This window comes from Bubalus kerabau, unplaced genomic scaffold, assembly GCF_029407905.1.
Source record: "Bubalus kerabau isolate K-KA32 ecotype Philippines breed swamp buffalo unplaced genomic scaffold, PCC_UOA_SB_1v2 scaffold_50, whole genome shotgun sequence".
Classification (NCBI taxonomy): Eukaryota; Metazoa; Chordata; class Mammalia; order Artiodactyla; family Bovidae; genus Bubalus; species Bubalus kerabau.
In genome coordinates, this window is record NW_026577904.1 from 594,302 (window position 1) to 606,210 (window position 11,909).

Genomic DNA, 11,909 nt, shown 5'->3' on the forward strand with positions numbered 1-11,909 from the left:
AGTTACAGTTGACAGACTGTTTTCAGCTTTTCTTTATCTCCTGTTATTTCTCCTCTTCAGATTTGAGAGACTTTTGTGTATCTTTCTTGGCCTAAAAACTCACAGATACACTGCCCAGCCATGTTTTTACCCCTTTTTGTTATGGAATTGTTTCTACTCAAAAGAAAATTTATACAAGCATGCGATTATTCCCAAATATATCACACCGATATCCCACTTTTGCTAGATGAATAAAAACAGTGACTACCAGAACTTGTGAACAGTAAAGACTGTAAAGTCATATCTAAAACTTATGTCTTACTGCTACTCACTGAAATTCCATTTGTGCTGTTTTCTACCTCTTCGGTTTTAAAATTTGCAGTCATTACCAGTCAATGTAATTTCTGTACTCTTAGAAAAATTCAAAAGTTCATTTATACCTTTTTTTAGTAGACATTTACCCAGGCATTAAAAGTAATATAAAATTAACACAACGAATAATCATTTACCAGAGGAATTTGGATTGTTGAGCTATGTATAAAAATACCAGTGTAATTCCTGATGGTGCATAGCAGCATAGGAGCCAATATCTAATGGGGTCAAATGTTTATGCATTATAAAAGAGCAATTAATTTGAGCTGGAATGGTCACAGATGTCTCTTGTGAAATTTCTGAGCGAGTAGAACCCAAGTAGCTATCTAGTTTGTGTATATTTAGAGACAAAGAGGAGTTGATAATTATACTTAGAGATATGCATGTATCTTGTTCAGGAAACAGTGAAGTGTCTGACCCAGCTAAAGAAAAGGATCTACACTGAGAGATAGTGAAGAAAAAATGGATTACTGGAGCAGGTTGCATTGTAGAGGATCTTCTGTGACCTAAGAAGATAAACTAAGAGCAGTGTTGATATATGTATGTTCCTAGGATCGTTCATTAATAGGGTTCCTCCAAAACGACCTCTCAGGTCAGATGTGGAAAATACTGAGTTTCTTTACTGTGAGTCTTCTCTAAGACATTAATATGTTAATGGGCATTTTGATTTCCGGTAGGAAAATCTAGCATTTCCCAAACCGATTTGACCCTGGAACCCTTGCTATGGAAACAATGCATGGATCAAGTATTCTATATATATTGGTATCAATCTCAGTCTACAAACTGTAATATATTAAGATATGTACTGTTGTATAGTTTTAAATGGTACATTCCTAGTGTAATCCTTTGTTCCCAGATTGGCATAAATTCAAGGTCTTTCCATTTTCTCCATGAATGTATCATGTTCTGGGGTCTTCTAATGCTAAGGAGTTAGGTGATTGTGGAATGAGGCATGCCATTTATCCACTGTGTCATCTGTGTATGCTGGACATCTGCTGAAAGGTCCTACTTGCTCTCTTGTCCCAGGTGATTGGCCTGTACCACTATTACTGAGACATGTGTTACTCAAATCCAGTGGTTCTCTTTGTTCCTTCCATACGGTAATTCTCATGTTGATGGGAATAACTTCACTGATCTGTTCCATGTTGAGGTACAAGAAATTCTGTATGAATGTACGATGCCCCATCTTTCTTAGACATGTTATTTAATTGTTCTCTGGGGGCTTCCTAATTCCCCTTGGTTTCTATTTATGAAATGTGGCATGTGTTCCATACACCTAATGATTTAAGGCTTTTCCCATGAGGTTTCCACCTAGATCTTTACCCTCTGCCATGTGTTGTTGTTGTTTCCTAGGAAACTAAGTTTTCAAAACGCATAAGCCATAAAATGCTCTCTGTTTCTCTTATGCTTCTGTAATTTTTTATCCTCTGAGGAAATGACCTAGCTGTCCCTTAGTTTTTCTAATGGTTAGTTTCAAACCAGCTTTTTCATTCTCCTCTTTCACCCTTTTCAAGAGACTCTAGTTTGTCTTCACTTTCTGCCATTAGAGCGGTATCATCTGTATATCTGAGGTTGATAATTCTCCCAGAAATCTTGATTCCAACTTGATTCCTCCAGCATAGCACTTCGCATGATATACTCTGCATATCAATTAAATAAGCAGAGTGATGATATACAACCTTTCTAAATCATGAGCCAGTCCTCTGTTCCATGTTCGATTCTAAGTGTTGCTTCTTGACCGGCATACAGGTTTCCCAGGAGGCAAGTAAGGTGGTCTGGTACTCCCATCTCTTTAATCATTTTTCACAGTTTGTTGTGATCCACATGGTCAAAGGACTTCCTTGACAGCTCAGCAGGTAAAGGTACCACCTCCAACACAGGAGTCTCAGGAAACATGGATTTGATCCCTGGATCAGGAAGATTCCCCTGGAGGAGGAAATGGCAACCTACTCCAGTATTCTTGCCTGGAAAATCCCATGAACAGAGGAGCTGGTGGGCTACAGTCCATAGGGTTGCAAAGAGTTGGACACGACTGACAACTGAGCACCATGCATACATACAGTCAAAGGCTTTAGCATAGTCAGTGAAGCTGACTATAGATGTTTTTCTGGAACTCCCTTACTTTCCTCAGTAAATAATGAATAACTCATTGTCTTTGTAGTCTTCTGTGGAGCCCTTTTCTACGGTGACTCTTGAAAAGCCTCTCTTGCTGTTGGGAACTCTTCTTCCACCATATGAAGTAGGCCGGTTTTCTTGTTGAAGACGTGGGGATCAACCCAGAGCCAACTTCAAACAGCAGACATGTAGCTTACTCCAGGTTGAGCTGCCAAGTGCTTAAAAGTTCATAAGTGATCTTAGTTGAGACCCAAACTGCCAGTTGAGCCTCTACCAAAGTGTTAAACTGAATCATAAGCAAATGAAATGGTTCTCTAACCTATTTTTATTGCATCAATATAAAAATGGACAATACAGTACAAAAAATAATATGGTAGGAATGAAAGAAGAAATACTTTGGGGGGAATATTTTCTCAAATACGGATATATGGGATCAAGAAAAACTGAAATGGTATAAGCTGGGACCTTGAAAGGTCTTATTTTTCATTGAATGATCCAAAGTAGTTTTCTTGGTTGAAGTGCCTCATGTTCATTCTTGTGCCAGGAAATTCATTTATTTCTGGATAAGATCTGAGCATTTAATTCAAACTCAACAAAATTATGCAAATATTTTGTAAAAAGTGTTCTTGAGTGAGAGATTTATTATAGGATAAAGAAAAAGCAAGGATAAAGTGTGATTATGGGGACTGTAATCTTCGGGGCCTTAGAATACTGTAGACAGGTCAGTGGATGGACCCATCCTTGATGAGGTCATGGCATCATACTGCAGTTGTCCCTTTTTGTAAAAAACTGTCATTCTCACTTGGATTCAAGAGATTGTTCTTTTGTCACTGATGAAATGAAAGCAAACAGTTAACTTAGTTTGAACATGTTCTCAGATATTCAGTTCAGTTCAGTTCAGTTCAGTCGCTCAGTCGTGTCTGAATCTTTGCAACCTCGTGAATCGCAGCATGCCAGGCCTCCCTGTCCATCACCAACTCCCGGAGTTCACTCAGACTCACGTCCATCGAGTCAGTGATGCCATCCAGCCATCTCATCCTCTGTCGTCCCCTTCTCCTCTTTCCCCCAATCCCTCCCAGCATCAGGGTCTTTTCCAATGAGTCAACTCTTCGCATGAGGTGGCCAAAGTACTGGAGTTTCAGCTTTAGCGTCATTCCTTCCAAAGAAATTCCAGGGCTGATCTCCTTCAGAATGGCCTGGTTGGATCTCCTTGCAGTCCAAGGGACTCTCAAGAGTCTTCTCCAACACCACAGCTCAAAAGCATCAATTCTTCAGCTCTCGGCTTTCTTCACAGTCCAACTCTCACATCCATACATGACCACTGGAAAAACTATAGCCTTGACTAGACGGACCTTTGTTGGCAAAGTAATGTCTCTGCTTTTCAATATGCTATCTAGGTCGGTCATAACTTTTCTTCCAAGGAGTAAGCATCTTTTAATTTCATGGCTGCAGTCACCATCTGCAGTGATTTTGGAGCCCCCCAAAATAAAGTCTGGCACTGTTTCCACTGTTGCTAGGCTCAAGTAGTACTAACTCTAATCTCATGAGAACTTCTTCTAGCCCTATTAATTGCTTCTTTACAGATTTGTTTTACATCAATTATCTTATTTAATCTTTACAGCAATCCTAAGATTTAGATATTTTTATTCACATTTTAGAGATGAAGAAACTGAAACTGAGCTAGAACAATTGGCCAAAGTTAACGCAACTGGTAAACAGTGGTACAAGAGTTGATAGTCTGGAAAGTTTTTCTGACATTAGTCCTTTTTTTCCTCAATGATGCTGGTTTTTTTTTTTTTTTTTTTTCCAACCTAATTCAAAGGCACTAGAAACCTGCAGTGCCTCAGGGACCACTGCCCAGAAAAAAGGAAGGAGAGGGGAATAAACCAGGCAGTGCTCTGGGCCCATCAACCTAGGTTAAGCCAGAGCACATCTTTTATATATGAGTTGCATTTCAAGTTTTATTTTAAAAATTTCCAAATGTGATAACATACTGGGCGGTTCATTTTGAACTGTGGTATTGGAGAAGACTCTTGAGAGTCCTTTGGACTGCAAGGAGATCCAACCAGTCCATCCTAAAGGAGATCAGTCCTGAATATTCATTGGAAGGACTGATGTTGAGACTGAAATGCCAATGATTTGCCACCTGATGTGAAGAACGGACTCATTGGAAAAGACCCTGATGCTGGGAAAGATTGAGGGCAGGAGGAGAAGGGGACGAGAGGGTGAGATGGTTGGATGGCATCACCGATTCGATGGACATGAGTTTGAGTAAGCTCCGGGAGTTGGTGATGCACAGGGAGGCCTGGCGCGCTGCAGTCCTCGACCCCAAGGACTTGGGGTCACTGTAGTCCTTGGGGTCACAAAGAGTCAGACACGACTGAGCAACTGAACAGAACTGAACCATGATGTCTCCTAAAGCTTACTAGTAGCTTCCTGAAATCAGAACAGTCTTATCCTTTCTTTGATCTCACAAGTGGGAAACTGCCCATGTCTTGGAGCAGATGGAAATTACTGCCCTTAGAATGTGCTTTGGGCTCTAGGATCTCCCATTGACCCCTGGCAGCCTTTCTGTCTTTGGCATCAAAGCCAGTTACATTATTCACGTACCTGCAACCTTCTCACTGTTATCAATGATATCAGTGATATCACTGTTATCACAACTCACTGAGATCTCTCCAAAGAGAGAAGTGATATCTTCTCCAAATATCTTGAGACAGTTTTCAATGAGAAATTGTATGAAAGAAATCTGTAACACGAAGGGGCAAAAAATGGGGTATTACTGTACATATGGTGTAATAGTAAATCACATTTCATCCATGAATCTTGGCTCTAACAAACAATGCAAAAGAAGTCTGAGAAAAATTCAGACTTGATTAAAAATATATATATATACATCAGCTTTTTCTAAGAAATAACTGATACTTTCAAGAGTACTTTGGGCTCAAATTTTAAAATTCTTTAAGTCAGTGGGCTAGTTATAATATGTGGTCTGCTTTAATAACTTAAATTTTGTAATGATGGTTACATGCTTAAAACCAGGATGACTTTTAAGCACCCCACACAGGATGTTTGGAGCAAAAATGTATATTCTCTTATTAAGTTTTATTTATTTATTTTTTTTAATTTTATTTTATTTTTAAACTTTACATAATTGTATTAGTTTTGCCAAATATCAAAATGAATCTGCCACAGGTATACATGTGTTCCCCATCCTGAACCCTCCTCCCTCCTTCCTCCGCATACCATCCCTCTTTCCTAGTTTTATTGAGATAGGATTTATATATAGCATCTTATTAAAACTTATAAAGTATCGAATACAACACAAACTGTGAAATTCACTTCGGTGAAGAAATATCTGAAACGTGGGTAGCAGAGGTTTCTGTGCAGGGTGGGAGGGTTTGTGAAGGAAGAAAGCATCTGGAGAGAAAACATGTCTGTCTGTCTAACTACATTGCCATGCCTCACACTTGCTGTCTGGGGCAGCTTGGGGAAGAGCTGTGATCTTATTAGGCATGTTGTGGCTCTGTTAGGATGTTCTGAAATATTTTACTAGCTTCCTCATTCTCTGGCGGAGACACAACGGAAGCCAAATACTTTGCTGAATGAGCCACAGCTGGCAGAGTGCGGCCAGTATGTGTGGAGCCTCAGGTGCTCATATTGCCCAGGCCGCCAAGATGTGCCGACAGTGACCAGATGTATTGGGTGTTGTCATCATTGGGTAATGATGAAATCATAGTCTGGAGGCTTGTACACCCTCAGTGATTAGGCTGAGAGTTGAACCTTCGCTCTCCGATTGCAAAGCCACGTTTTTTCTATCATATCATCCTACTCTTACCTCTCTATCCTTTAACCTCTTGGGTGGCAAAGGGGAAGTGAGTCAACTGTTCTCAGTTATAATACACCTTCCCATGCCCAACCAGAGTAGGACTCTGCCACTCCAAGGCAGTGTAATTAAAATGTGCACTTTAAAAACTGGTTCATCAGAGTTACTACTGCAGACTTCAGGTTTAAGATGGGGACTCTGCTCCGCAAGGCATAAAAATGAGAGATCTCATTACCTGTTTGGTGAGGTTTTCTGAGCTGCCAGAATTAGGCAGACAAAGAAGGCTTGGTGTAATACACACTGATAAATTATAAGCTGTCATCTGATTGGATGAGGAATGTTGCTCAATATTGTGTAAAACTGCAAAAAGATATCGCAGAAAAACTACATTGGCTCTCGGCAGCTGGTTTAGAAGCCTAAGGACAGAAAAAAACACTTATAAATAAAGCGAGTCATTTTGCTTAGTAAGTGGGAATACAGAGAACAAATTACTTCTTTTTATACCATGTACACAGTCCATTCTCACAGTTCCAGGCATGAATGCATACAAAAACGTTTCACTGAATTTAATTCCTGAACCAGGTAAGACCTGCTCTGGTTAGTTATGTGTTTGTATTTAAGATCATACCACTGGCGGATTGGTTCTTTATCATCTCATTTTAGACCAGTGGATTCATCTCCAACACTTTCATGTGTTCAGAAGGTGTAAAATGGTCAAGCATTCCATGTTAATAAGATTAGGGGAAAAACAGCAATTACAGTGTCACCAATAAGGCATGCATCTCTTTTCAAACTGGCTTCCATGGGCATGATCAAGTGAAACCTCGTAATACTGGTCATTATTTTAGAGGACACAGCTGTAAACTATAAGCTAATATTTTCCTAAGAGTATGTTGGTTGTATTTTCTCAGAGTTGAGTAATTATTGCATCATTACCTCTGGGTCGATGTTATTTTCTCCTGCTCATTCCCTTGATCAATAACATCAAGCCATTTATCATACAGACTGGCTGTAAATATGCTTCCTTGGATATTTCGAAGAAAATCCTTATATAGATCAAAAAGCATATATTATTCTTAGGATAAATTCAATGGAGAAATTGCAAAGAAAATATTTAGTGGAAAAATTCAATTCAGTCCACAATTCCTTCACAGCCACCCAGACTGATTCACACAGAGCTTGGCTGTCATTCTCCACAGCCTTGCACACCCAGAAGTAGTGGATGGAATTTCCCCAACTAAAATTAGAAGCATAAAAGCAGAGTCTGGGCTGCAGTGAGAATGAAGCTCAAGCTCCTTCTATCGCCTGGAACTTACTCTTTGTGTACATGTTAACACATTAGTACAAACTGGCAAGGTCTGGTGATAACTGATCCTAAATCCTATTAGTTTCTTGAAAAGAAACGCACATGCCCATTTTGTTTCTTTACTTCAGACACATGCTTACTCGTAATTCAAGAAAGAGAAGTTCTGAAATAAACAAAATTACACCCCTACATGCTCTTATACACATATTAAGAGAAAACCTGAAGTATGTGTGCTCCCTGGGAAAAAACTAGTATTGAAATAGCTTCAATCGTTTTCTTAAAAAGAAAAAAATCATTCTGACTGGTGTGAAATGGTACCTCATAGTGGTTTTGATTTGCATTTCTCTGATAATGAGTGATGTTGAGCATCTTTTTATGTGTTTGTTAGCCATCTGTATGTCTTCTTTGGAGAAATGTCTATTTAGTTCTTTGGCCCATTTTTTGATTGGGTCATTTGTTTTTCTGGAGTTGAGCTGCCAGGTTCGATACACGATACTGGATGCTTGGGGCTGGTGCACTGGGACGACCCAGAGGGATGGAACGGGGAGGGAGGAGGGAGGAGGGTTCAGGATGGGGAACACATGTGTACCTGTGGCGGATTGATTTTGATATTTGGCAAAACTAATACAATTATGTAAAGTTTAAAAAATAAAATTAAATTAAAAAAAAAAGAAAAAATCATATAAAAGTTCAGTTCTACAGACTTTTAAGCAGCAGGTGTTAGAAATAAATCAAAAGCCCCAAGGGTAAACTACATGTTACCCTTACAACACTTTGAATGGAATATATCCACCCAAAGAGGAAACTGAAAATTTAGATACATTGCAACTTGACACCTGTGGGAGAGAATATGCAAATGTCAGCTTCCTAAGAGGAGGCCTGGAAACTTTATCCTGATGATCAAGGCCTCCTATTGTAGAATGGGGCCTATTAAAATAGATGAAGTTGTAACCTGTTGTGCAAGACTGAGAGGAAATGATTGCATTGCCTTGCCAGTTTCAAAGGCACAACTTGCTTCCACTGGTCTTAATATACAGCCTGACTTCTCTTAATAGTATCTTCTTTAGGCAGTGTTTCTAAGCCATCTATCATGATTGTAATCCTGATAGTGTTTGCTTCTTTCAGTACTTATTGAGCTGCTGTTTGTGTCTGGCACTCTTGAGTACTGAGGACAGAGTATGAAGATAATGTACAAAGACTGAGGCCTCTCATACTTTTTCTTCTAATTGGTATACAGTACCCAATCATGGTCATCAGGGTTTCACTAGGCTACTTAGGGAGTGTCCGCAGTACATTTGGAAGGAGGAAGCACTCCATTTCAGTTCAGCCATTCAGTCCCGTCCTACTCTTTGTGACCCCATGGACTGCACACCAGGCTTTCCTGTCCATCACCAACACCTGGGTCTTGTTCAAATTCATGTCCGTGGAGTTGTTGATGCCATTCAACCATGTCATCGGCTTTGGCTTCTGGGAGTCTGGGAGTGTGTGGTAGGGCCCTTGCCTTGTGTACCAAACCACATGCACTTGGAGTGTGTCTCTTCTCTCTCCTGAACCCTGTGCTGTAGAATCGATTGGTGAGACTGAGTATGGTTAAGCCAGGACATGACTCATGCAGAATATGCCATGGGTATTTGCTATTGGACCTCTGTTTATAGACAATTTAATGAAAAACTCAAAGTGGTTCTGACTATATATTCATTTCTGATTTAGACCAACTCCATGGATGCTTTGACATATGGTATTCTCAAGGCCAAAGTTGCAAGGTTTGATTCCCCACCAAGATCAATCAACTTTAGGAAGAGAAAACTTTGGGACTGTCTAAGACCTGTACCCATAAGTAGCCACCCGGTTCTTACTAGTCTGTGCTTATAGCATGGAAACAGGCAAGAGCCTAGAAACACTTGCTCAAAAATCAAATCAGTTCCAAGTGTGCACCTTTGAGAGGGTAGCACTCTACTTGCTATTTGCATACCTAGTGTGTATTATTATGGGTCCAGTGTAGTAGGGGTCAACTCTAAATCATATCTGCACTGTTGCTATTATCATACAATCGAACATTAATAGGGGACAAGGAAACACCATATGTTATTTGGTTTCTAAGATAATTTTAATAACCTGTCTGTAGTAATTACTACATGAATATATTTTTGTTCATAGCTGCTAACAAGCACCAAGATGGATTGATTAATTTTTTTCTTTCTGTTGTATTATCGCCCTGGTAGAAAATTAACTACACACTTGTGATTTAGCTGTATCATTTCAAATTCAGTCTATTTTTTATATAAATCTATTGACTTTTGTCAAATTCCAAACAGATTTTGATTGTTGCAGTCGCTTTAATAATAAGATTTATAAGATTAGGCACGTAGTAAAACTGGTTACCGTGTAACTGTAACCTTGGCTGGTGGGCTAAACTTACAAATGTTAACAAAGCCCATTAAAGATGGTAAGGGAGATAAAAGGAGGAACAAATGGTGGAGTCATCCCTACACTAATTTTCAAGTAAAAGGCATTGTGAAACAGGGGAAGGAAGGATGATGAAGTGATCAGAGATTTTGGTGGCCTCACTAAGCGTTTTTTGATTCATTGTAAGCCAAATGGGCTTCCCAGGTGGTGCTAGTGGTAAAAAAAAAACCTGCCTGCCAATGCAGGAGATGCAAGAGATGCAGGTTCGATCCCTGGCAGGAAGATCCCCTGGAGAAAGGCATGGCAACCCACTCTAGTATTCTTGCCTGGAGGATTCCATGGACAGAGGAGTCTGCTGGGCTACAGTCAATGAAATCACAGAGAGTCGGCTGCGACTAGGAGACTAACACACACAGACACACTCACACACACACACACACACACACACACACACACTAAACACACGAGTTTACCATAGTGAGTAAACATCTGTCCTGCCTCCATGCTAAGTTGCTTCAGCCGTGTCCAGTTCTGTGCCACCTCATGGACTATAGCCTGCCAGACTCCATGTCCATGGGATTCTCCAGGCAAGAATACTGGAGTCGTATGCCAGTCCCTGTTCCAGGGGATCCTTGCAACCCAGGGATGGAACCCAGGTTTCCTGCATTGAAGGCGGATTCTTTACTGTCTGAGCCACCTGGGAAGTTACTTCTGTTAACTGTTTCCAAAAGCTTAATATGAATTTTCTTTTGGAAATGTGGCCTTCATTAGGAAGGTGATGAGGAAGTCATCCAAAGCAGGAAGCTTGTTTTGGTAAACACTCAATGTGTAAGTGGGTATTTTGAAATATATTGTTATTCTTTTGCATGGAGTGTTCCGGAGTCAAGATGTGCAACGAAAAAGGAAAATATCTAATGTATGGGGCTTATAACATTTGAGGTACCTTCCTTCAGTTTTGGCTTTGTGAAGTGTTTTTCACTTTTCAGACCCTTCCTCTCTTATGCCTATTAGGTTTCTTGGGCACTCATAATGAAGGACCAGTCATATAGCTTCAGATTTACCGTGTGTGGATAATGCTCAAACGTTCCTTACCTTTAAGACCGACGATATCACAAGAACTGGTTCATCATTCAAGTTCACTGTGTCTCCACAGTTTAGTTTGTTCTTTAAGGCTCTGCATGATTTTATACTGGCTGATTTTCTGAAGATGCCTTCTGTGAATGGCCCTTTTTGATTGATAAAGGAAAGCATATCCTATAGGGAAGGAAAGAAAAGAAAACTTTGGGACGTTTCATGTCTAGAAGCCCAGAGCACAAGCTTGCTCCTGTTTTGACAGAGCTGTGGTATATGAGGGTACAGTTCTAGAACAGCACCGAAGTCAATTTGAAATTTTTTCTTCAGTGTCTCTAAATATATTTTCGACCCAAGAAGCGATTTGACATTCATACATTGAAAGATTTTAAACACTTGTGTAATCAGATTTTCCGTTTCTATGAATTTACTGTGTTAAACGTCTCTGCTTTGAGGCCTTTGTAGATTCACCCTCTCCTCCTTCACCACTCCTTTCTCATTATTCCCTATTATAGATGCTCTTCCCTACGTGTGGAAATCTTTTTCCCATATTCATTCTCGTTTTGTTTATTCCCCTTCCAGGGACTGTCCACCCCATTCAGTCCTGTTTCCTGTATTCCCTCCCCTCAAAATGAAGCTGAATACGCCTCTCCTCCTTCTCCGATGACATTCCTCTCTCATCAGCCTTTCTAGTTCCTTTTCCTGTATTTTCATGTCCTCTGCTATCTGCAGAGTTAGAGAGATAACAGATATTGGAGCCAGGTTTTTCAAGGAATGTGGAATCTGTATGCCAGTCATCCACTGTGTGACTTTGGGCATAGCACATACTTGGGT

At 40.0% G+C, this 11,909-nt stretch overlaps 1 pseudogene; it reads right to left on the reverse strand.

Moving 5' to 3' along the window:
* Window positions 1–266: 266 nt before the first annotated feature.
* Window positions 267–11,255, reverse strand: LOC129640846 (rho GTPase-activating protein 20-like; annotated as a pseudogene).
* Window positions 11,256–11,909: the final 654 nt, after the last annotated feature.